This window comes from Coregonus clupeaformis, chromosome 37 (assembly GCF_020615455.1).
Source record: "Coregonus clupeaformis isolate EN_2021a chromosome 37, ASM2061545v1, whole genome shotgun sequence".
Lineage (NCBI taxonomy): Eukaryota > Metazoa > Chordata > Actinopteri > Salmoniformes > Salmonidae > Coregonus > Coregonus clupeaformis.
Window position 1 is genome coordinate 10,642,337 of NC_059228.1, and position 21,828 is coordinate 10,664,164.

Sequence of the window (21,828 nt, forward strand, 5' to 3'; positions counted from 1 at the left end):
CTACAAAATAATAATTAAGTGGATTTAATCTCAAAGTTACCACTTACATTACGATTGCAAAAAAACACAGGTACCAAGAGGCGGGACAGACAGCAGACTGACAAAGCAGCACTGTTTCCCTGTCATCGCTCACTTTGTGTCCAATCACTAGAAGATGCATATTGTTCATTCTAGCAGGAGAAGGCTATAGGCCTACGGACTTTTCTGACTAGATAATTGAAACTTTGAAATGAAAAGAAGTCTAGTTAATTAATGAAGTGGAAAAGGTAGTCGGGTGACAATGAGTCTGTTATCGGCAGCCGGCACTCGAACAGTGTGGCACGGCAACAAAGACAACAGTATCAGCCGCAAAATTGCGAGCTCACGCTAATAACACGGAACATCACACCACGGGGGTAAAAATACAGTTTTAGTAGGGCACAGCAGAGTTCCACTAGACCAGCCAATGGAATAACAATGTTACAGAAATGCTCTGGCTATTACAGGACGCAGTCAATTGAAAAAGCAACAGCACTAAGCCACCGGCCCTGCCAACTCTGAATGAATCCCTCAGGAGGTGAGGAGGAGAGGAGGAAGGAGAGGGGAGGAGCAGATGGGTGTGCAGCACCTGTAAGTCCACTTGCCTGAGAGCCCAGAGAGCAGGGGGAATCCATGCAGGGTTTTAGCCCTCTGTTTTCCCAGGCCCAGCTCTGAATGGGAAGCGTTGTTCCTTGTGCTAGGCCGGCCATGCTCTGCCAGGATCTTACTGGAGGATCTCTTTGAATCGGGCGGCGGTGTCAGCAGCTCCAGGCCCAGCCGCCATACCGGCCTTGAGGTGCCCATGGGGAGCAACAGCCTGGGCGCCGAAAGATCTGCCTACCTTCTACCTGTACCAATCTATCTGCTTTCTACGACCCCCCCCAACACACACACACACACACACACACTGGATACTGTATATTCTCCTATTCATCGCCAAGGCCATCAACCACTGTAGCCTATTCTATGAGATCATCCCAATCTGGTTCACTTCATTGTGGACACACAATGGATACATTAAGATAAATTGAGACCATATTAAAGGGATAGTGCGAGCTGTTCTGGTAGACTTCCAGTCATTGCAATAGCGCTACCTTCAACTTCCTTCAAACTTAATTGCCAAAATCTCGCACTATCCCTTTAACCATTTGAGAGATTTATGAAATACACCTGCACAAGTCCTAATGATGTTTGTCATAGTAACAAAGTTACAAACACCAAACACAAAGAGTACAGCCACAAACCCACAACTCATACTGACCAGAGGGGAGTCTGTTTATCTCACTCAGATGTTGTCAAAGCAGATGTTCAAAATCAAACTCAAGTGTGTGTGTGTGTGTGTGTGTGTGTGTGTGTGTGTGTGTGTGTGTGTGTGTGTGTGTGTGTGTGTGTGTGTGTGTGCATGCGCACACGCACATGTCTGTGAGTGTGTGTGTTTATAAAAGCGCATCTGGGTGTGTGTGTGGTATGAGTATACTGTATGTCTATGTGTGTGTGTATGTGTGCCTGTGTGTGTGTGAGGTAGCTCCAACTGTCACCCTGCCATCCGGGTATTAACACGATTTAACAGGGGCCTCGCTCAGGTGAGCTCAGGTCCGTCTAGGGGCGCTAGCACCAACACACTCCAAGAAAGTAGGAGAAAAAGGCTTGGACCTGCATCAGGACACACACATCCTCTGCCAGAGACCCTGCACGCACATAAATCACAAGCAGCTACTTCCAATGAGCAACCCATTATTCATGACATGTATCTGGATGGGCAGCGGCGGCCAGAGGATGTGGTCTGCAGTCCAGTTCAGACTCACTGGCCAGACAGCATTCCAAAACAATATTGTATTGATAAATGGCCTGGAAATGTGGGCCCCTAAAAGCCAGTAGTAAGCCTAACAACAGCACTGCCAAAGAGAGTTATGTGTGGAGCTGCAATTGGAGGGTTACTGGAAGCGAACTTGAAGTTTCGCAGCAAAATTGTAGGTATCTAGCTCAGCCTAATCACTATAAATAGACTTCGATTTTGGACCTTTGAAAAGGTCCTGAGAACATCGATGTATGCCTTCATCGTAGCTCACAAAAAGAAAAGAAAAACGATTGCTACTCAGACCACTTATCCAGCGCAGTTCACAATGCTTTAGCAAGCAGTGAGAATTCTTGATAATAATACGCCATTTAGCAGACGCTTTTATCCAAAGCGACTTATAGTCATGCGTGCATACATTTTTTTTTTGTGTGTATGGTGGTCGCTGGGATCGAACCCACTACCTTGGCGTTACAAGCGCCGTGCTCTACCAGCTGTTGATGATACTTGATGGTAGTAGCGTGTAATTGTTTTGTTGAAGCCCTTTCCTGCAGTCAAATGGCCAAATCGCCCTCGAGTGAACTCACGGGCGGAATGTTATTCATATTTTTCATAATTACATAATTAATAAAAATAATTATATAAATAAAACGCAGAAAATCCGGTGTTTATGTCAAACGGTTTTGTTATTTTTCAGTCTTCTGTTATATAAAGTGTAATATTGGGATGCAAACTCAAAGTTTTATACATTTCAACTCTATATCTGACATGGTACATGTGTCATCTTCCATGTTCCTCAAACAAACTTCTAATTTCGAAGTTGTTGCAAACGTCAAATTTCTAAATGTTTCAGCCAGTTAAGTTTAGGTATTAACTCTTTATTTTCAAGGTTAGGGTTAAGTTTAGGCATTAGCTCCCAAATCGTAATGTTAGGGATTAACTCTGAATGGTTAAGGTAAGGGTTAAGGTTTGGGATAGGTTTAAAACAAAAATCTCAAAAACAACTTTCTATCGCTGGATTCGAACATGCAACCCCGCGCCCGCGCGGTCTGGCTCCCGCGCAGACCTAAACCATTTCCCATGGATTGTCAATGGTGTTTCTAAACCAACCCCGTTTTAATATAATTATGTCCACTGGTTGGTTATGTGGCGCTATTCTGATTTCCCATAGGGAACAATGTAAACAGGAAGAGGTGATATTTCTTCCCTTAGCAGCAGTCACTTTGCTAGCAAGCTGAAGTTAGCAAGTGAGTCACATAAATGTACGTTCAGCCTGTTAATCATTTCAGTCCGGTTGGACTTATTTTACTAAATAAGCATGGCTTAACATAGTTTATTTAGTTTTTGACCTCGAAATTCTTGCTGGATAGTTTGATAGCTTACATGCTAACGTTAGCGCTGTTAGCTAGCTAGCTAACCTCCTATGTGGATGCCTCCATCTAGTAGTTCCCAAGAACAGCAGACCGGTAAGTCAACTTTGCTTTCGAACTTTGTAGTCATCTCTAAAGTTGATTTACATGCAATCATACTAGCTAGCTAGATGTTTAGTTAAAAAGCATGTTGATGTCATTGGTTGTTCCTTTGTAGCTAGCTACGCTATCACTAGCTAGCTAGGTGGTTAATGTGGTGTACAGTAGGCTACAGTACAACATTACTAAATGATAACAGTAGAGTAGGCTACAATACAGCAACAGTATCCTTCATACTGTTCTGTTATTTGTTGGGTCTGGAAATTGTTAAATTAGCCAACATTATAGAGAGACCACACATTCATGCAGCTGTGGTGGTGTCACATTGTCTTTATCCATACCATAGCTAATGTTATGGGCGGCAGGTAGCTTAGTGGTTAAGAGCATTGTGCCAGTAACCGAAAGGTCGCTGGTTCTAATCCCCGAGCCCACTAGGTGAAACATCTGTCGATGTGCCCTTGAGCAAGGCACTTAACTCTAATTGCTCCTGTAAGTCGCTCTGGATAAGAGCGTCTGCTAAATGACCAATTATTATTATTTATTATTATTATGGATTTGCCTTTTACTTGAGTGCTCTGCCCTCTTTGCCGGGTCTCCCTTGAAAAACTGATGTTAGAATTGTGTGGTTCAGTGGCAGATTTTCAAAAGAAAATAAACATATACACCACCTAACGTTCAAAAGTTTGGGGTCACTTAGAAATGTCCTTGTTTTTGAAAGAAAAGCCATTTTTTTGTCCAAGAAAAGCATTTTTTTTGTCTATTAAAATAACATCAAATTGATCAGAAATACAGTGTAGACATTGTTCATGTTGTAAAGGGCTATTGTAGGTGGAAATTGAATATCTACATAGGCGTACAGAGGCCCATTATCAGCAACCATCAGTCCTGTGTTCCAATGGCACGTTGTGTTTGCTAATCCAAGTTTATAATTTTAAAAGGCTAATTGATCATTAGAAAACCCTTTTGCAATTATGTTAGCACAGCTGAAAACGGTTGTGCTGATTTAAAGAAGCAATAAAACTGGCCTTCTTGAGACTAGTTGAGTATCTGGAGCATCAGCAATTGTGGGTTCGATTACACGCTCAAAATGGCCAGAAACAAATAACTTTCTACTGAAACTCGGCAGTCTATTATTGTTCTGAGAAATGAAGGCTATTCCATGCAAGAAATTGCCAAGAAACTGAAGATCTCGTACAACGCTGTGTACTACCCCCTTCACAGAACAGCGCAAACTGTCTCTAACCAGAATAGAAAGAGGAGTGGGAGGCCCCGGTGCACAATTGAGCAAGAGGACAAATACATTAGTGTCTAGTTTGAAAAACAGACGCCTCACAGGTCCTCAACTGGCAGCTTCATTAAATAGTACCCGCAAAACACCAGTCTCAACGTCAACAGTGAAGAGGCGACTCCGGGATGCTGACCTTCTAGGCAGAGTTGCAAAGAAAAAGCCATATCTCAGACTGGCCAATAAAAATAAAAGATGGGCAGTCTGAGATATGGCGTTTTCTTTGCAACTCTGTACGTCTATGTAGATATTCCATTAAAAATCAACCGTTTCCAGCTATAATAGCCATTTACAACATTAACAATGTCTACACTGTATTTCTGATCAATTTGATGTTATTTTAATGGACAAAAAATTTGCTTTTCTTTCGAAAACAAGGACATTTCTAAGTGACCCCAAACTTTTGAACGGTAGTGTATATCATCAGCAATTCTCAATCAGATGAGCTACACAGCTAACCCAAATTGAATTTCATTCATAAATGTGGGCACTAATTATTGTTAATATTCAAATTCTCTAGGTACCCCATTCCCACATCTGATGCCCCCTGTCCCCAGCAGGAAAGAGCAGGAAAAAGTGTTTGCTTAAGGTACAACTTCCTATTGTAAGATAATGTAAGATAACTCAAGGTCATATTTAGAGTTACTGACATGAATAGAAGAATATACAGGCAATCAATCACATTTATTTTCTAATGCCCCTTTTACATCAGCAGTTGTCACAAAGTGCTTATACAGATACCCAGCTTAAAACCCCATAGAGCAAGCAATGCAAATGTAGAAGCACAGTAGCTAGGAAAAACTCCCTAGAAAGGCAGGAACCTAGGAAGAAACCTAGAGAGGAGCCAGGCTTCGAGGGGTGGCCAGTCCTCTTCTGGCTGTGCCGGTGGAGATTTTATAAAAGAGTACAGCCATTTAGGCCAGATCGTTCTTCAAGACTTTTAAACATTCATAGATGACCAGCAGGGTCAAATAATGATCAGAGTGGTTATAGAGGGTGCAATAGTTCAGCACCTCAGGAGTAAATGCCAGTTGGCTTTTCATAGCCGAGCATTTAGAGGTTGAGACAGCAGGTCCGGTAGAGAGAGAGGGTCAAACAGCAGGTCCGGGACAAGGTAGCACGTCCGGTGAGCCCTGAGCAGGTCAGGGTTCCATAGCCACAGGCAGAAACCGCAGAGACTGGATCAGCAGCATGACCAGGTGGACAGGGGACAGGGATAGCCAGGAGTTGTCAGGCCAGGTAGTCCTGAAGCATGGTCGTAGGGCTCAGGTCCTGCATCCTTTATTCAACTTGAGTGTAGACTAATCCCAAGAGGTTTTGTAACTTCACATGATTTAGCCTACTTGACAATCCAGATCTGAATGTTTGATCCTTTTTACTGTACACTGTTGATAGTAATTGTTTCCAAAGCTAATCACTGAATGTCCTACTACAAGGATGTGCTCAGGTTGACACACTTCTGAGTCATAATAATACAGAAACACACACACCACAGATTGCAAGGGCAAGTACAATGAGTAATTGGGAAAATGAAGTCTGCTGCGTGGTTGCCCGATACACACAGACACACACACTTAATTTAGGTTAGTGAGTAGTCAAGGCTTTGTCATTAAAATAATATTGTGCCTATCTTTTAGATCTGCCAACCAGGGTCGTTGGGTGACAGGTAACCGTGCCTCCACTGAGCTGATCAAATCCAATTTTATTTGTCACATGCGCCGAATACATACCTTACACGTGTATGTGACAAATAAAAACATTGATTTGAAATGCTTACCTACAAGCCCTTAACCAACAATGCAGTTCAAGAAAGAGTTCAGAAAATATTTCCTAAAGAAACGAAAGTAAAAAAAAAAAAAAAAAAAAGTAACACAATAACAATTACGAGGCTATATACAGGGGGTACCAGTACTGAGTCAATGTGCGGGGTCACTGGTTAGTCGAGGTAATTTGTACATGTAAGTAGGGGTAAAGTGACTGCATAGATAATAACAGCAAGTAGCAGCAGTGTAAAAACAAAGGGAGGGGGTGGTGTCAATGTAAATAGTCCGGTTGGCCATTTTATTAATTGTTCAGCAGTCTTATGGCTTGGGGGTAGAAGCTGTTAAGGAGCCTTTTGGTTCTAGACTTGGCACTCCGGTACCGCTTGCCGTGCGGTAGCAGAGAGAACAGTCTATGACTTGGGTGACTGGAGTCTTTGACAATTTTTTGGGCCTTCCTCTGACACCGCCTAGTATATAGGTCCTGGATGGCAGGAAGCTTGGCCCCAGTGATGTACTGGGCCGTACGCACTACCCACTGTAGCACCTTACGGTCAGATGCCGAGCAGTTGCCATACCAGGCGGTGATGCAACCGGTCAGGATGCTCTCGATGGTGCAGCTGTAGAACTTTTTGAGGATCTGGGGACCCATGCCAAATCTTTTCAGTCTCCTGAAGGGGAAAAGGTGTTGTCGTGCCCTCTTCACGAGTGTCTTGGTGTGTTTGGACCATGATAGTTCGTTGGTGATGTGGACACCAATGAACTTGAAACTCTCGACCCGCTCCACTACAGACCCGTCGATGTTAATGGGGGCCTGTTCGGCCCGCCTTTTCCTGTAGTCCACGATCAGCTCCATTGTCTTGCTCACATTGAGGGAGAGGTTGTTGTCCTGGCACCACACCGCCAGGTCTCTGACGTTTTTTTATTTATTTATTTTTATTTCACCTTTATTTAACCAGGTAAGCCAGTTGAGAACAAGTTCTCATTTACAACTGCGACCTGGCCAAGATAAAGCAAAGCAGTGCGATAAAAACAACACAGAGTTACATATGGGGTAAAAAAAACATAAAGTCAAAAATACAACAGAAAATATATATACAGTGTGTGCAAATGTAGCAAGTTATGGAGGTAAGGCAATAAATAGGCTATAGTGCAAAATAATTACAATAGTATTAACACTGGAATGCTAGATGTGCAAGAGATTATGTGCAAATAGAGATACTGGGGTGCAAAAGAGCAAAAATAAATAACAATATAGGGATGAGGTAGTTGGGTGGGCTAATTTCAGATGGGCTGTGTACAGGTGCAGTGATCGGTAAGGTGCTCTGACAACTGATGCTTAAAGTTGCTCCTCCCTATAGGCTGTCTTATCATTGTTGGTGATCAGGCCTACCACTGTTGTGTCGTCAGCACACTTAATGATGGTGTTGGAGTCATGTTTGGCCACACAGTCGTGGGTGAACAGGGAGTACAGGAGGGGACTGAGCACGCACCCTTGAGGGGCCCCAGTGTTGAGGATCAGCGTGGCGGATGTGTTGTTGCCTACCCTTACCACCTGGGGGCGGCCCGTCAGGAAGTCCAGGATCCAGTTGCAGAGGGAGGTGTTTAGTCCCAGGGTCCTTAGCTTAGTGATTAGTTTTGTGGGCACTATGGTGTTGAACGCTGAGCTGTAGTCAATGAACAGCATTCTCACAAAGGTGTTCCTTTTGTCCAGGTGGGAGAGGGCAGTGTGGAGTGCGATTGAGATTGCGTCATCTGTGGATCTGTTGGGGCGGTATGCGAATTGGAGTGGGTCTAGGTTTTCCGGGATGATGTTGTTGATGTGAGCCATGACCAGCCTTTCAAAGCACTTCATGGCTACCGACGAGGCCTGGAGGGGCATGCTGGAACTTCCAGAGTCTTGTGGACCTGAAGCAGTGTTATTTGGTCCAGGTAATTATCACACACACGTATACACAAACACTCACTCAATCACTCACTCTGTTTTGTTGTATAATTATTTTCACTTAAGAAAATTGTGCCTTTCTCTTTTAGATCTGACACCCCAATCAGCTCAACCACAGCCCTCATAGCTGCAGTTGTCTGCCCCCGCACCTGCTACATTGGCCGCGACAGGTGATACAGGTAATTATCACATACGTATATACTCATGGATACTCTTCCTTCCTTGGGGCTGTATTCAATCAGGTCCGCTTTAGCCGACGTCTGCATAGCGATTGTTTTGGTGGTGTCGGGGGTGGGACTGCGTTAGAGCAGCGGCTCCTGGCATTATACCTAAAGCGGACATTGCCATTGGCTGCACGGAGTCGCATTAACAGAAATCTCATGCAGCCTTGTTTACAAGTTTGAACACTGGAATGTGAGATGTAATCTACACCTCGATTAGACTATTTTGTTTAATGATTTTGAATTTGAGCGTGATTATTTCTATATAGCCTACACTTTCTCGTTCTGAACTTCTAACGCGAGTGGGATGGGTGTGGCTTCGTGACAATGATCAAGAGCAGCTGCTCACTGATTTAACAGCTCCAACGCAGTTACACCTCTGACACCGCCAAAACATCAGCTATTGTGGGTGTCGGCTGTTGCCGGTTAACGCTTGATCTGATTGAATCTAGGCCTTACACTCATTTAGTCTGTTTAGTTGGATGATTATTGCCAGTTAAGAAAATTGTGCCTCTCTCCTTTAGATCTGCGACCCCCAGCAGTTCAGCTGCAGTCACAGCAGTCCTCTGCTGTGGTATTTCATTTACCGGTTGCACCAGTTCCTGCTACACTGGCCGTGAAGGGAGAAACTTTTGAGGATTCCCATATGGATAGAGGTCATTCAGAATTATATTACATACACTAACTCACACCAACAGACGCGCACATGCAAAACATGTTGTTGAGCTGTATACTTATTGTGACTTTATGCATCTCTCTTTCAGATCTGCCATGCACTCCACCACTGCCCCTGACAGCCTCACCCAGAAGTGCATGCACCTGGCCTATCAAGACTGACAAGGCATAGATGGGTGGCTGACAAGGAAAAATAAAACACAACATGCACACACACTCTCTCTCTCTATCTGTTTTAGGATTGGAGATATCTATGCCTACCTAATCCATTATACATGTCTACATGATTACTCTATTACTCTAAATATCTATCAAAGTGTGATTGATAATATTGTAATACAGTATTGCTTAATGTGTACAGTTTGAGGAAATTCTGTTTGCTTTTTTCCTGAGTTAGAAAAATGCCCCCCCCCCCTCTCTCTCTCTCTCACACACACACTAGACCCAATGTAAATAAATATAATAACTTGTTTATTTTATGTATGCTCCATTTTATTTGAAGATTGTGTGCAATAAAGTACATTCAAAGTTAAAGCAACGTCTTTGGTTTATTGGATATTTCTCTGATTAAAATGAGTGACCAAAAGGTTGACAGATCTGGAACCCTCTGAGTGTGTGTAGGTTTTGTCATCTGGAGCTGAAACGGGCCCAACAGCCCTCACATATGTACAGAGTTCCCAGGAGTGGCAGGCAAATATGTTTATTATCATGCAAAAGTATGTTTTATGTACCAAGGCCATTCCCTCGCTACCCAGCCACATCACTCAGGCCAAACTGCTGTTTGTTCTCCACAAAATTCAGGGTGGGTCAACAGGCAAAAAAGGCCAAGGAATAGAGAGAGAGATGACCTGGAGGGAGTTTCAGACCTCAGCTTTTTATGAAGCAGAGATGGGTGGCTGACATGGAAAAAATAAAACACAACATGCACACTCTCCTTCTCGCTCTCTCACACACACACACATACATTAGTCTGTAAATATGTAAATCAATTGTAATTACTTGTTTATGTTATGAATGCTCCATTTTATTTTAGGATTGTAGATATCAAGGCCTACAACTCTAGACTGCAGTTTTTTTTTTTTTACTGAAGGTTTATGATTAATATAATTAATAACTGACACAATTATAAAATGAATACATATTAGATTAATTATTCATAATAAAGTGATCAGTAGTTACTGTGTTGTGATTGTTTAGTGTTTTAATTACTCAACAAGTAGTGCCCCAAGGTGGGATCGAACCCTGTCTCAAAGGCAGCAGAAAAGGTCAAATAAGGTCACACGAATGTTCATTAGGGCTATACACGTCTGGCTCTTCTGGTACCCACAAGAATAGTTAAACAAAAAACACACACACACACACAGGCTTGAAACATATACAGTGAGGGAAAAAAGTATTTGATCCCCTGCTGATTTTGTATGTTTGCCCACTGACAAATAAATGATCAGTCTATCATTTTAATGGTTGGTTTATTTGAACAGTGAGAGACAGAATAACAACAAAAAAATCCAGAAAAACGCATGTCAAAAATGTTATAAATTGATTTGCATTTTAATGAGGGAAATAAGTATTTGACCCCCTCTCAATCAGAAAGATTTCTGGCTCCCAAGTGTCTTTTATACAAGTAACGAGCTGAGATTAGGAGCACACTCTTAAAGGGAGTGCTCCTAATCTCAGTTTGTAACCTGTATAAAAGACACCTGTCCACAGAAGCAATCAATCAATCAGATTCCAAACTCTCCACCATGGCCAAGACTAAAGAGCTCTCCAAGGATGTCAGGGACAAGATTGTAGACCTACACAAGGCTGGAATGGGCTACAAGACCATCGCCAAGCAGCTTGGTGAGAAGGTGACAACAGTTGGTGCGATTATTTGCAAATGGAAGAAACACAAAAAAACTGTCAATCTCCCTCGGCCTGGGGCTCCATGCAAGATCTCACCTCGTGGAGTTGCAATGATCATGAGAACGGTGAGGAATCAGCCCAGAACTACACGGTAGGATCTTGTCAATGATCTCAAGGCAGCTGGGACCATAGTCACCAAGAAAACAATTGGTAACACACTACGCCGTGAAGGACTGAAATCCTGCAGCGCCCGCAAGGTCCCCCTGCTCAAGAAAGCACATATACAGGCCCGTCTGAAGTTTGCCAATGAACATCTGAATGATTCAGAGGAGAACTGGGTGAAAGTGTTGTGGTCAGATGAGACCAAGATCGAGCTCTTTGGCATCAACTAAAATCGCCGTGTTTGGAGGAGGAGGAATGCTTGCCTATGACCCCAAGAACACCATCCCCACCGTTAAACATGGAGGTGGAAACATTATGCTTTGGGGGTGTTTTTCTGCTAAGGGGACAGGACAACTTCACAGCATCAAAGGGACGATGGACGGGGCCATGTACCGTCAAATCTTTGGTGAGAACCTCCTTCCCTCAGCCAGGGCATTGAAAACGGGTTGTGGATGGGTATTCCAGCATGACAATGACCCAAAACACACGGCCAAGGCAACAAAGGAGTGGCTCAAGAAGAAGCACATTAATGTCCTGGAGTGGCCTAGCCAGTCTCCAGACCTTAATCCCATAGAAAATATGTGGAGGGAGCTGAAGGTTTGAGTTGCCAAACGTCAGCCTCGAAACCTTAATGACTTGGAGAAGATCTGCAAAGAGGAGTGGGACAAAAACCTATCCTGAGATGTGTGCAAACCTGGTGGCCAACTACAAGAAACGTCTGACCTCTGTGATTGCCAACAAGGGTTTTGCCACCAAGTACTAAGTAATGTTTTGCAGAGGGGTCAAATACTTATTTCCCTCATTAAAATGCAAATCAATTTATAACATTTTTGACATGCGTTTTTCTGGATTTATTTGTTGTGATTCTGTCTCTCACTGTTCAAATAAACCTACCATTAAAATTATAGACTGATCATGTCTTTGTCAGTGGGCAAACGTACAAAATCAGCAGGGGATCAAATACCTTTTTCCCCTCACTGTAACGCTTTACTGTATTTAGGAACACATTTACAATGTACTTAGGACTTAAACGTTACCAAGGTGTTAGTGAGACACAACCCATAAAGCTCATGATGAAGTGTTATATTAAAGTATCAAGTTTTAATGTCACATGCACAAGTAGAGTGAAATGCCTATCTTGCAAACTCAAAACCCAACAATGTAATAATCAATAACAATGTATTACTAGAAAAAAGCACACGAGAAATGAGAACAAGAAATATGAAATACACAATAAAGTAAGTCTAACATAAGTAGGCTGAGGTTGAATCTACAACGGCAGCACACACCTGAGAACTTCTAACCAGTGAACCACGCAATTTCAACGAGAATGTTAACATTTCAGGAGAAAACAGAATCTCTCTCACTACAACTCACTCATCCTCCCTGTCCTCAAGTTCCACCAATGAGAGAAAAACTTGTTCTGACAATCCCCACCTCTAACCTCCAGTCTGCTGTTCGTCTACCAAGAGTGACATTACATAACTTCCCCTTGGTGCTCTGACAGAAGCTTCATCACCAACCTGACCGGGGTGCAAGCTCTGTGGGAAAGAAATCACAATAATTATAATGATTGTTATACCTTTACACATAATGAGTACAGCCCCACGGGCCACTGTACATGACAGCAGGGCTATGAGCTGTCACTGCTCCCAGATCCTAGCACTCAGCGCTAACCAAAGACACGTGAATTATAGCTCATGACACATAGTTCTGTCATTAATCACGAAGGGACAGAGATCTAAAGATTTTTGGCGTACAGTTGCAGGAGGCCTTTCAAAATATGGAGTTGCGGGACATCTCTCGACAATTAGGGGAACTGACAGACGTATTGCGAAGGGTTTTGTTTAATTTGACTGTAAAAGATGTGATAATGGTTCTGTTTTCCAGAGGGGATGTATTTCCCACATCCATTTTATACAGTTAGTTTACTGCTCTTGGAAAACATACTGTACATGGTGAAAATAGCTGTTTTGTGGGCCCAGTGTGGGCTCAGATCAAAATTAATCGTGACAACTAAAGTAAACAACTACAACTAAAGGATTTCCAGCAACTTTATCTACAACTAAATCCTTATAGGATTTCCTCTTTGTGCAATGCTTCACTACATTACTACTCATTGACTGTTCAGTCATACAGCATACAGACTTCCCCATGACCAGGGCTCTAAATTAACATTTTCCTAAAGAAGTTAGGAGCACCAGAATTTATTTATTTATTGAATGAGATACAGCCTTTATTGGGCCTACATGAATTCTAGCTACTTTTGAAGCACATGTTGTGCCCTAGAAACTAATATGTAACCCTATAAAGACATTTGTTTATTATAAAAGCTAAAATGTTGATACAAACACCTGTAATTGAAATTACAAAGTCATTTGTGGAATATTAGCTTTCTACAGTGTGTAAAAAGCAGTGTTTCCAATAGGCTGGTTGGTTGTTTAGCAACAAAACTGACGTGTGTGCAACTATGGGGCAAAACAGACAGGGTTGACTTAGATTGTTGACAACATGTAAATTATAGTTTGTTTCCAGTGTTTATTGAAAACATAAATACATTTGCACAATGAGCACGTGTTGTCTCCCAAATACATCGTTACAGTTGTTGGTTAGCTAGCTAGCGAATTTGAGCCATATTAGCATAGATGTGACATCAGTCAAACACCTCAAAACAAGACATGGCATCAAAAACAGGATAAAACTATACTGAACAAAAATATAAACGCAATATGTAGAGTGTTGGTCCCATGTTTCATGAGCTGAAATAAAATATCCCAGAAATGTTCCATACGCACAAAAGCGTGTTTCTCTCAAATGTTGTGCACAAATTTGGTTTCATCCCTGTTAGTGAGCATTTCTCCTTTGCCAAGATAATCCATCCACCTGACAGGTGTGGCATATCAAGAAGCTGAATAAACAGCATGAACATTACACAGGTGCATATTGTGCTGGGGACAATGAACCGCAGACCACGTGTAACCACTCAGCCCAGGACCTCCACATCCGGCTTCATCACCTGCGGGATGGTCTGAGACCAGCCACCCAGACAGCTGATGAAATTGAGGAGTATTTCTGTCTGTAATAAAGCCCTTTTGTGGAGAAAAACTCATTCTGATTGGCTCCCAAGTGGGTGGGCCTAGCTCCCAAGTGGGTGGGCCTATGTCCTCCCAGGCCCAACCATGGCTGCGCCCCTGCCCAGTCGTGGAATCCATAGATTAGGGCCTAATTTATTTATTTCAATTTACTGATTTCCTTATATGAACTGTAACTCCGTAAAATCGTTGAAATTGTTGCATGTTGCGTTTATATTTTTGTTCAGTATAGTTGAAACGAGCCATCTACAATTCCCCACATGGCAGCTTCTTGACATTGTTGCTAGCTATCTGGCCATCCAGAATCACAACACCACACAGACTTCTGCCCCATTGAAGCGTGTGCATCGTTTTCGTGACGTTGTCAGCTAACCCGTCTATTGAGATGCATTACAAAAATTTAAAATTGTACATGCAAATCGGTCATTCATTCATTGCTATGATCATTGATCTCCTGAAGAAGCTATCCCTTTTCCATTCTTTCTGTGCCCCAAAATGTTAGGATACTAGTAAAGTTACCAGGTTGGTAGAGACATGCTACAGAACTTTGGCGACTAGTAAGTATTTTGGGGCTGGATGTGTCAATGTGTAGTTCATACATGCATAATCTTTGAGCAGAATTACTGTCATACCTCAATTAGCCACGAAATCCCTAGTTTGAAAGCGACTGTTTTCTCTGGAAGCTGTGCTGCGCCATTTTACCTACATTTTCCCCCATGTGGGCCAGCCCCCCTAGCAATTCGAGTTTGAGCCAATGAGCTTAAGCCCCTCGCCATTTGAGTGACAGCTAGCAAGATTCACATTCAGCAGAGTGAGAGAGAGAGCAATGATGTGGTGCACATATCTGCACATATGTGACTTCGTATGCAATTTTCAGCGACCACTTTTGGCTTGTGAGCGCTCCTTTCAGAACTACTGGCAAAAAAATATATAAAGGTACCAGAGAAGCTCTTTAACTAGCTAGCTAATGAGGTAACATGACTGATCCTATAGCTGTACAGCACATCAGCAATCTGTTTGCTAGCTCAGTGGTTCTCAAACTTCTTGACCTGTGACCCCCAAAAAGCAGTTGCATTTTGGCGCGCACAGGGCCAACACCCGCGCACAATTTCTACACAAATGTAGCCTTTTTCTCACACATCTACACATAGTACCCCATAATGACAAAGTGAAAATATGTTTTTAGAGATTTCTGCAAATTTATTGAAAATGAAATACATAAATATCTCATTTTCATACACTACCAGTCAAATGTTTAGACACACCTACTCATTCAAGTTGTATTTTTTTTTTTTAACAATGTTTTACATTGTAGAATAATAGTGAAGACATCAAAACTATGAAATAACACATATGGAATCATGTAGTCACCAAAAAAGTGTTAAACAAATGAACATATATTTTATATTTGAGATTCTTCAAATAGCCACCCTTTGCCTTGATGACAGCTTTGCACACTCTTGGCATTGATGAGTCAGAGCAGAGAAAGTGATTTATTTTCCACTGAATGACAGTTTGGTCACCCCAGGGCAGATGAAGGAGGAGATAAATGAACAGGCCCCACCACCACGCTCAAAAACCCTTCACGTACTGTTCCCTCCCAAGTCTCACCACTATCTTACCCTTTCACAGGTATTTTTTCACCAAAATGGGTCATGGTAGAGCTTCTGTTTGACCCCCTAGATCAGGGGTGTCAAACTCATTTTAGCTCAGGGGCCACATGGAGGAAAATCTATTCCCAAGTGGGCCGGACCGGAAAAATCATGGTATATATAACTTAAAAACAACAACTTCAGATTGTTTTCTTTGTTTTAATACGATCAACATACAACATAAAGCTGGAGCCTGAGGACAGTGTGCCAAAATAGTACAAGCACAACATCACTATTAATCATAAAACACGTCAAGTTTATTTGAAAATTCTAAAGAAAAAGAACACACAAACACACAATGCCTCAGTGATTAACAGAACTGTTTCACAGATCACAGAACTATATCAGGGTGTCATTTCTCAGGCAGAAATTTAGATAAAAATAATGAAATCCTGTTCCCCAAACAAGTGCAAGAACCACAGAGTCAAGAATAGGTTAAATATACAAATAAAATCAATTAAAAACAATAGCACCTCAACATAAAAACATATAAACATAAATCTGAAAGCGTTGCTCAAACTCCCGTAACAGTCCAGTTATTTTATCTTTGAACCGCTTCATGTCTGCCACATGTTGGGTCGCGCACACATTTTTCAGACAGGGGAAGTGAGCTGCATCACCACCGGCAAGTTGCGTCTCCCACAATGACAGCTTCAACTTGAAAGAACGTATGCTGTCATAATACTGCGTGACAACTTTGTTGCGCCCTTGCAGCTGTTTGTTCAAGTTATTCAGGTGCTCTGTAACATCCACCATAAATGCAAGGTCCGGCATCCATTCTGCGGAATGAAATTCTAACACTGGTTTGCCCTTTTCTTCCATGAACTGTTCAATTTCTTCTCGTAAATCAAAGAAACGCCTCAGCACAGCACCTCGGCTTAACCATCTTACCTCAGTGTGGTATGGCAGGCCATAGATGTGGTCTTTCTCTCTGAGAAGGCTGTCAAACTGACGGTGATTCAGGCTTCTGGATCGGATGAAATTAACAGTTTGGATGACCACCTTCATGACGTTATCCATCTTTAATGACTTGCAACACAAAACCTCCTGGTGCAAAATACAGTGAAAAGTCAAAAAATCACGTCCTCCATTTGCAGATTGCACTTTCTCTCTGAACTTTGTCACAACACCTGCTTTTTTCCCGATCATTGAGGGCGCACCATCTGTAGCCAGGCTGACAGCGCGGGACCAGTCCACTCCGACCCTGTCCAGCGCGCCGACGAGTGCGGTAAAAATATCAGCTGCTGTCGTTGTATCTGTCATCGGCACCAACTCCACGAACTCCTCGGTGACGGTCAATGTGTCATCAACTCCGCGGATGAAAAAATGGCCAGTTGTGCAACATCTGTAATGTCCGTGCTTTCATCAATTGCAACCCAAAAACGCAATAAATGACTTTACTTTTTGCTTCAACTGGCTGTCCAAATCCACTGAAAGATCGGAAATCCTGTCTGCAACTGTGTTTCTTGTCAGGCTGATATTTGCAAAAGCCTGCCGCTTTTCAGGGCACACAATCTCCGCTGCCTTCATAATGCATGTTTTTACAAATTCACCCTCACTAAATGGTTTTGAAGCCACTGCGATTTCATTAGCAATGAGGTAGCTAGCTTTCACTGCAGCGTCACTGATGTCTCGGCTGTGAGTAAACACAGACTGCTGTTTCTTCAGACCCGCCAACAGTTCATTCACCTGATCTCATCTCCGCTGTCCTTGAAAGTTGTCATATCTGTCGGCATGAAGACTCACATAGTGGCGACAAAGGTTATATTCTTTCAGCACTGCAACATGCTCTGAACACACCAAACATACAGCTTTCCCATTCAATTCCGTGATTAAATAGGATGACCATTTTTCTTGGAACACTCTGCACTCTGCGTCCACTTTTCTCTTTTTTGACAGAGACATATTGGGGCAATGAGGGTGCCAAAGCACATAATGTTAAAAGTAGAAGCCGTAATAAATATCGCGGGCAAAACAAAGTAGCTCATTGGCTGCACGTGCTTGACCTACTTGCTCTGCCCCGGTATAAACAGTTTGCTTGCTTAACACAATTGCTATTGCGCCATCCAGTGGACGCAATTGGAACAGCAGTTTATTTTATTGAAAAATTGCAGCGCATTTTTATACTTAAAAAAAAAAAAAATATATATTTTTTTTCTTTCCCAAAATCATCTCGCGGGCCGGATTAAACCCGTTTGCGGGCCTGATCCGGCCCGCGGGCCGTATGTTTGACACCCCTGCCCTAGATGCACCACACCTCTCCAAAGCATCATTACATTTTACATTTACATTTTAGTCATTTAGCAGACGCTCTTAACCAGAGCGACTTACAGGAGCAATTAGGGTCAAGTGCCTTGCTCAAGGGCACATTAACGTCATTTAGCAGACGCTCTTAGCCAGAGCGACTCACAAATTGGTACGTTCACCCTATAGCCAGTGGGATAACCACTTTACAATTTGGGGGGGGTTAGAAGGATTACTTTATCCTATCCCAGGTATTCCTTAAAGAGGTGGGGTTTCAAATGTCTCCGGAAGGTGGTGAGTGACTCCGCTGTCCTGGCGTCGTGAGGGAGCTTGTTCCACCATTGGGGTGCCAGAGCAGCGAACAGTTTTGACTGGGCTGAGGGGGAGCTATGCTTCCGCAGAGGAAGGGGAGCCAGCAGGCCAGAGGTGGATGAACGCAATGCCCTCGTTTGGGTGTAGGGACTGATCAGAGCCTGAAGGTACAGAGGTGCCGTTCCCCTCACTGCTCCATAGGCAAGCACCATGGTCTTGTAGCGGATGCGAGCTTCAACTGGAAGCCAGTGGAGTGTGCGGAGGAGGGGGGTGACGTGAGAGAACTTGGGAAGGTTGAACACCAGACGGGCTGCGGCATTCTGGATGAGTTGTAGGGGTTTAATGGCACAGGCAGGGAGGCCAGCCAACAGCGAGTTGCAGTAGTCCAGACGGGAGATGACAAGTGCCTGGATTAGGACCTGTGCCGCTTCTTGTGTAAGGCAGGGTCTTACTCTCCGAATGTTGTAGAGCATGAACCTGCAGGAGCGGGTCACCGCCTTGATGTTGGCGGAGAACGACAGGGTGTTGTCCAGGGTCACGCCTAGGCTCTTCGCACTCTGGGAGGAGGACACAGCGGAGTTGTCAACCGTGATGGCGAGATCATGGAACGGGCAGTCCTTCCCCGGGAGGAAGAGCAGCTCCGTCTTGCCAGGGTTCAGCTTGAGGTGGTGATCCGTCATCCATACTGATATGTCTGCCAGACATGCAGAGATGCGATTCGCCACCTGGTTATCAGAAGGGGGGAAAGGAGAAGATTAGTTGTGTATCGTCAGCGTAGCAATGATATGAAAGGCCATGTGAGGATATGACAGAGCCAAGTGACTTGGTGTATAGGGAGAAAAGGAGAGGGCCTAGAACTGAGCCCTGGGGGACACCAGTGGTGAGAGCGCGTGGTGCGGAGACAGCTTCTCGCCACGCCACTTGGTAGGAGCGACCGGTCAGGTAGGACGCAATCCAGGAGTGAGCCGCGCCGGAGATGCCCAGCTCGGAGAGGGTGGAGAGGAGGATCTGATGGTTCACAGTATCAAAGGCAGCAGACAGGTCTAGAAGGACAAGAGCAGAGGAGAGAGAGTTAGCTTTAGCAGTGCGGAGAGTCTCTGTGACACAGAGAAGAGCAGTCTCAGTTGAATGACCAGTCCTGAAACCTGATTGGTTTGGATCAAGAAGGTCATTCTGAGAGAGATAGCAAGAGAGTTGGCTAAAGACGGCACGCTCAATAGTTTTGGAAAGAAAAGAAAGAAGGGATACTGGTCTGTAGTTGTTGACATCAGTGGGGTCGAGTGTTGGTTTTTTGAGAAGGGGAGCAACTCTCGCTCTCTTGAAGACGGAAGGGACATGACCAGCGGTCAAGGATGAGTTGATCAGCGAGGTGAGGTAGGGGAGAAGGTCACCGGAGATGGTCTGGAGAAGAGAGGAGGGGATGGGGTCAAGCGGGCAGGTTGTTGGGCGGCCTGCAGTCACAAGTCGCAGGATTTTATCTGGAGAGAGAGGGGAGAAAGAAGTCAGAGCATAGGGTAGGGCAGTGTGAGCAGGACCAACAGTGTCATTAGACTTAACAAACGAGGATCGGATGTCGTCAACCTTCTTTTCAAAGTGGTTGACGAAGTCATCCACAGAGAGAGAGGAGGGGGGGGAGGAGGATTCAGGAGGGAGGAAAATGTGGCAAAGAGCTTCCTAGGGTTAGAGGCAGATGCTTGGAATTTAGAGTGGTAGAAGGTGGCCTTAGCAGCAGAAACAGATGAAGAAAATGTAGAGAGGAGGGAGTGAAAAGAAGCCAGGTCGGCAGGGAGTTTAGTTTTCTTCCATTTCCGCTCCGCTGCCCGGAGCTCTGTTCTGTGAGCTCGCAATGAGTCATCAAGCCACGGAGCTGGAGGGGAGGGCCGAGCCGGCCGGGAGGATAGGGGACACAGAGAGTCAAAGGATGCAGAAAGGGAGGAGAGGAGGGTTGAGGAGGCAGAATCAGGAGATTGGAGGGAGAAGGATTGAGCAGAGGGAAGAGATGATAGGATGGAAGAGGAGAGAGTAGTGGGAGAGAGAGAGCGAAGGTTGCGGCGGCGCATTACCATCTGTGTAGGGGCAGAGTGAGTAGTGTGGGAGGAGAGCGAGAGAGAAAAGGAAACAAAGTAGTGGTCAGAGACTTGGAGGGGAGTTGCAGTGAGATTAGTAGAGGAGCAGCATCTAGTGAAGATGAGGTCAAGCGTATTGCCTGCCTTGTGAGTAGGGGGGACGGTGAGAGGGTGAGGTCAAAAGAGGAGAGGAGTGGAAAGAAGGAGGCAGAGAGAAATGAGTCAAATGTGGACATAGGGAGGTTGAAATCCCCCAAAACTGTGAGGGGTGAGCCATCCTCAGGGAAGGAACTTATCAAGGCGTCAAGCTCATTGATGAACTCTCCAAGGGAACCTGGAGGGCGATAGATGACAAGGATATTAAGCTTAAATGGGCTAGTGACTGTGACAGCATGGAATTCAAATGAGGAGATAGACAGATGGGTTAGGGGGAAAAATTGAGAATGTCCACTTGGGAGAGATGAGGATTCCTGTACCACCACCCCTCTGACCAGATGCTCTCGGGGTATGTGAGAACACATGGTCAGACGAGGAGAGAGCAGTAGGAGTAGCAGTGTTTTCAGTGGTGATCCATGTTTCCGTCAGCGCCAGGAAGTCGAGGGACTGGAGGTTGGCATAGGCTGGGATGAAGTCAGCTTTGTTGGCAGCAGAACGGCAGTTCCAGAGGCTGCCTGCGACCTGGAACTCCACGTGGGTGGTGCGTGCAGGGACCACCAGGTTTACACATGCCTGATCAATGTGTAAATGTCTGTTTTTAAACTGTGCTTTCTGTTTGATGTTGTAAATGTGTCTTTGTATGAAACTTTATATGCTGCTATTTTGGCCAGGTCTCTCTTAAAAAATATTTTTAAAATCTCAATGAGACTAACTTGGTAAAATATAATACAATTCTATACTGATATGATAACGAACCAAACCCGTACATATGCTGCTAGGCCTACATCATGCCCCATTTAGTCCTCAGACTGAGGATGGTGATTTTGAGAGGAATTTAGCTTTGATATATGGAGACCTTGTGAAATCAATGCGACAGAACACCATCCAACAAGTACTGTTCTAACATGAGAAAACTCTGGAAAGGGAAAACTATGTGTGCCATTTCGCTGCAACACATACGTGTCACAAAAAGATGTGCTTCACTACAGTCCTGTTCTGTCACGAGTTACAAAGCCAGAACCCAGAAGCAGACCAGGACAAGGTAAGTTGAAACGAAGGTGAGTGTTTATTTACAAAGTCAAGAGTGATGCTGAATAATCCAGGGAACAGAGCGGGCGGCGTTGATTAGTT

At 43.9% G+C, this 21,828-nt stretch overlaps 2 long non-coding RNA genes across 2 annotated transcripts; both read left to right on the forward strand.

The window, feature by feature from the left end:
• Positions 1 to 3,005: 3,005 nt before the first annotated feature.
• On the forward strand, positions 3,006 to 8,083 carry LOC121553391. The gene is made up of 3 exons (XR_005997528.1): positions 3,006 to 3,279; positions 5,088 to 5,156; positions 8,042 to 8,083. It is a non-coding gene; the product is annotated as an uncharacterized LOC121553391 (long non-coding RNA).
• A 35-nt stretch (positions 8,084 to 8,118) lies between these two features.
• Positions 8,119 to 9,702, forward strand: LOC121553390. The gene is made up of 4 exons (XR_005997527.2): positions 8,119 to 8,259; positions 8,362 to 8,451; positions 9,018 to 9,149; positions 9,258 to 9,702. It is a non-coding gene; the product is annotated as an uncharacterized LOC121553390 (long non-coding RNA).
• Positions 9,703 to 21,828: the final 12,126 nt, after the last annotated feature.